The sequence below is a fragment of the Nerophis ophidion genome, linkage group LG07 (genome assembly GCF_033978795.1).
Source record: "Nerophis ophidion isolate RoL-2023_Sa linkage group LG07, RoL_Noph_v1.0, whole genome shotgun sequence".
Taxonomy (NCBI): Eukaryota; Metazoa; Chordata; class Actinopteri; order Syngnathiformes; family Syngnathidae; genus Nerophis; species Nerophis ophidion.
In genome coordinates, this window is record NC_084617.1 from 30,906,911 (window position 1) to 30,911,347 (window position 4,437).

General features: G+C 49.9%; 1 long non-coding RNA gene across 1 annotated transcript; it reads left to right on the forward strand.

The window, feature by feature from the left end:
* Positions 1-2,110: 2,110 nt before the first annotated feature.
* LOC133556224 (uncharacterized) lies at positions 2,111-2,667 on the forward strand. Its single transcript, XR_009807479.1, has 2 exons — positions 2,111-2,236; positions 2,342-2,667. It is a non-coding gene; the product is annotated as an uncharacterized LOC133556224 (long non-coding RNA).
* The last annotated feature ends 1,770 nt before the right edge of the window (positions 2,668-4,437 follow it).

Here is a 4,437-nt window from a genome sequence, read left to right on the forward strand (position 1 = left end):
CGGTTCATTAAGGATTTCAGTAAGGTGGCCGCACCACTCCATGCTCTCACATCTACCAACATTCCCTTTCAGTGGACCCCAGAGGCCGGGAGGGCCTTTTGGAGCCTCAAGAGGAGTTTTGTCTCTGCCCCTATCCTTGTTCATCCTGACCCAGACTGCCCATTTATTGTTGAGGTGGACGCCTCCGATTCAGGGATTGGGGCGGTGTTGTCTCAGCGCTCCAGGTTAGATAACTGTATCCATCCCTGTGCTTATTTTTCCAGACGCCTTTCGCCTGCAGAACGTAACTATGATGCTGGTAACAGGGAGTTGCTGGCAGTCCACGGCGCTTTGACAGAGTGGAGACACTGGCTTGAAGGGGCCAAACACCAATTTCAGGTCCTCACAGATCACCGCAACCTCCTGCATGTCCGGTCAGCTAGAAGGCTGAATGACCGTCAGGCCCGCTGGTCCCAATTCTTTTGCCGGTTTGACTACGTCCTCTCGTACAGGCCGGGCTCCCGCAATACTAAGGCTGATGCCTTGTCCCGGAAATTCTCGGAGGAGCCCGCCTGCACCGTCTCTCAAGAAACCATCATTCCTCCGGCCCGAATTATCGGCATGGTCACCTGGGAAGTGGAGAACCAGGTTCAGCGTGCCCTGCGCTCCAATCCCGGACCTAGGGGCGGACCCCCCAACAAGCTTTTTGTTCCCCGAGAACTACGCGCCAAGGTTCTGGACTGGGGGCATTCCAGCATCATCGCCTGCCATCCGGGATTCCAACGCACACTCTCCTTCATTCGACGGCGGTTCTGGTGGCCGTCGATGGCTTTGGATATACGTGAGTTTATCGCAGCATGCAGTACCTGTTCTCGTAACAAGTCTTCCCACAGACCGCCGGCGGGCCTGCTGTGCCCCCTAACTGTCCCCGGTCGTCCCTGGTCACACATCGCGCTGGATTTCATCACTGGATTTCCCTCATCCCGAGGTAACACCACCATCCTTACCATCGTTGATCGCTTCTCCAAAGCCGCACATTTTGTCCCTCTGCCTAAACTTCCCTCTTCTTCCGAGACGGCCGACCTCCTTACCACTCACGTGGTTAAGCAGCATGGCATTCCCATGGACATTGTGTCTGACCGTGGCCCCCAGTTCACTTCCCGGTTGTGGCAGTCATTTTGTAAGGGGATTGGGGCTACGGTCAGTCTTACATCAGGATACCACCCACAGAGTAACGGCCAAGCAGAGAGGACAAACCAATGTGTTGAGACCATGCTACGCTGTGTTACAGCCCGCCAACCTGCCTCTTGGAGCAAGTTCTTGCCCTGGGTCGAGTTCGCCTACAATTCTATGAAGAGCTCGGCCACAGGTTTGTCACCATTCGAGTGCTCCCTCGGTTACCAACCCCCTATATTCCCCCAACAAGAGGCCGAAGTGGCCCTCCCTTCTTCTCGTAGGCACATCAAGAAATGCCGTCAGATTTGGAAAACCGCCCGTGCTGCCCTGTTGAGGGCCTCCGAAAGAATGTGCCGCAGTGCCAACCGGCGGCGCATTCCGGCTCCATCCTACACTCCTGGACAACAAGTCCTGTTACGGGCCAAAGACCTCCACCTACAGGTACCTTCCCGTAAACTTGCACCGCGGTTTGTAGGACCATATACGGTGGAGGCCATCATCAACCCAGCATCTGTTCGTCTGTCTCTTCCCCCCTCAGTGAAGCGACATCCGGTGGTCCATGTATCCCAAATTAAGCCTGTTTGTAGTTCTCCACTTTCTTCCCCTGACCCTATTCCGCCCCCTCCTAGAATTCTGGATAACGGTGACCCAGTTTGGACCGTCAAGGAGATCCTTGGGGTCCGTCGGCAAGGTAGGGGTCTGGTATTTTTGGTAGATTGGGAGGGTTATGGTCCAGAGGATAGATCCTGGGTGCCGGCCTCCTACCTTGCTGATCCCTCCCTTCTGAAGAACTTCTATCAAGCCAACCCTGGAGCTCTCCGGCGCTCGTCGGGAGCCTCGCATAAGAGGGGGGGCACTGTTATGATGCACACGCCATCTGCTTCTCCCTACCCAGCAGTAGCACCTAGAGGCCCCGCTGTTCGCACAGCAAGACACGCCCCCGCACGTGCCACGCAGACTGCAGCCATGCGCCTCCACAGCTGCCGACAATCACCTATCAACGCAGCTGGTCTTGACGAGAGGCAGCGGCATAAAAACTCACGCCACTGACTGCTCCATGCCGGAACAACCTTTTGATTCAGTAAGCTTCACGGCTCTGGCTCCTCACCTGTGTCCCTCTCTCTTGCTCGTTTTGTCTCCCTCGTGCCTAGTTCTTATCTGTCCTTGTCGTCTGCTATTCCCACAGTACCTCCGTGTCTCTGCAGTGAGCGGTGCGTCTCACCTGCTAAATTCTTTCCCCGGACTCTGACTGCCTCCCTGGACCCTCGACCCCCCCGCGCTTGCACCTGGATCTCTGGACGTCTCTCTCTTGCCCCCACGGACCTCGCTAGGATTTTGGACCTCTCTCGCTTCACCCTTCTGGACCTGTTTGCTACTGCAATCAACACACACTTACAACAACCCCAGGTAACTTATATTTGAGTAACTTCCACACATAGCCTTGCATCCACACACATAGTTGCATACACACCCCATGTACTCATCAAGCCAAAATAAAACCTTTGAGCTAGACCTCCTGATGTCGTGCCGTCTCCTTCCCCCAGTATAAACGTAACAATCAGGGATTGAATAGTGTTTGTCCTCTTTGGTGAAGTGAAGTGAAGTGAATTATATTTATATAGCGTTTTTCTCTAGTGACTCAAAGCGCTTTTACATAGTGAAACCCAATATCTAAGTTACATTTAAACCAGTGTGGGTGGCACTGGGAGCAGGTGGGTAAAGTGCCTTGCCCAAGGACACAACGGCAGTGACTAGGATGGCGGAAGCGGGGATCGAACCTGCAACCCTCAAGTTGCTGGCACGGCCACTCTACCAACCGAGCTATACCTTCCTCTTCAGTTTGCACATCACTTTCTGTGGTAGACAAAACATGTTACGTTTATAATTGAGTTCAAACCAAACAAAAGGATGGAAAAAAAAATTAAAGAAAAAGGAAACAACAATGATGAAAACATACCATTGGAAGAATGTCTCACTGCACAATGTTCTGATGATCCATCACTTTGTTTTGAAAGTTGTGTCAGTCTGTTGGGGGTGATATTTGTTCATACTCAGTGGTTGGTAAGGTCACGTCTTCTGTGGGTTCAATGCAACAAACATCCAGTGTCATGCTTACCATAGGCCGCATTTAATAAACCACGCAAATTAATATTGACATTACAAACCATTATCAGGAAATGAATGGTGTCCATCCTCTCTGGTTAGATCTTCATCTTCAGTTTCCAAAACACATTCTGTGATACATATAACATGTTAAGCTTATAATTGAGTTCAAACCAAACAAAAGGATGGAAAAAAAATAAACAAAGGAAACAACAAACATGACAACATACCACATGGACCAATTGTGATTTCATCTAAGTTCTTGTCATGGAACTCTGATAGTCGACCTTGCTCAAGTGCCATCAAAACTTTGCTGATTTTTGCCAGCTGCAGTGTCTTTTCAGGGAGTTTATAGAACTCGCGTTAGATTCTAATATCATGGCCAAGAAAGTTGGCCAGCTGGGCCATCTCTGTGTCTGTCATATTTGGCACAGTTGAAAGGGTGGCATCATGTTTTCGTAGTGTTGTGGATGTAAGTGACGCAGGACACTTTGCATGACATGTTTTTCCATAGTCTCATATGCAGTCAGAACCACGGACATGCGTCATCACTGTGGGTCTTGCAAACAGGTAACTGTTGTCTTTGAGAACCCCACACGTTTCTCTGTACTTAACGAGAAGTTCTAATGCACACACCATTTTCGGAGTCAAGAAATTAGGAACAGGTCTGCCCCCGTTTTCTCCTGATGACAATCTTTGAAAAATGTCTGCAGAGTTTTTTTTCACAACAGAGTGCCCACTCAACATCTTCATGAGGATCAGTTGTGTCTCTTGACAAAAAAGCCAACAAGGGCATGGCTGCTACCTCTCATTCTCTTCGTCTGTTAAAAAGAATGATCTGTGTCAAACATACTTTTGTTAGGTCTGACCAGGCCTTTGTGGAAGAATTTTCAGATAGCGCACTGCTGCACTCATCATGCATTTGACTGAGAAACTGATGCATTTTTTTAACATCCTCGGTGCAGGGCATAAGTTGGGGTACATTCCACTTTCCTTCAGCTATGTTCCTCAGGGCTGTTGCAGGGATCAACTCGTTCCACTTCTCACGATGGACATCTTGGAACTGAGTGGCATTCCTGACCAAATCTTCATTGTTGTTTATCAAACCTTGTGATTTCAAAAGTTTGCTGACTTTAACCAGGGAATTCCCAAGTTTATTTGCCAGTGATGGAATCCAGA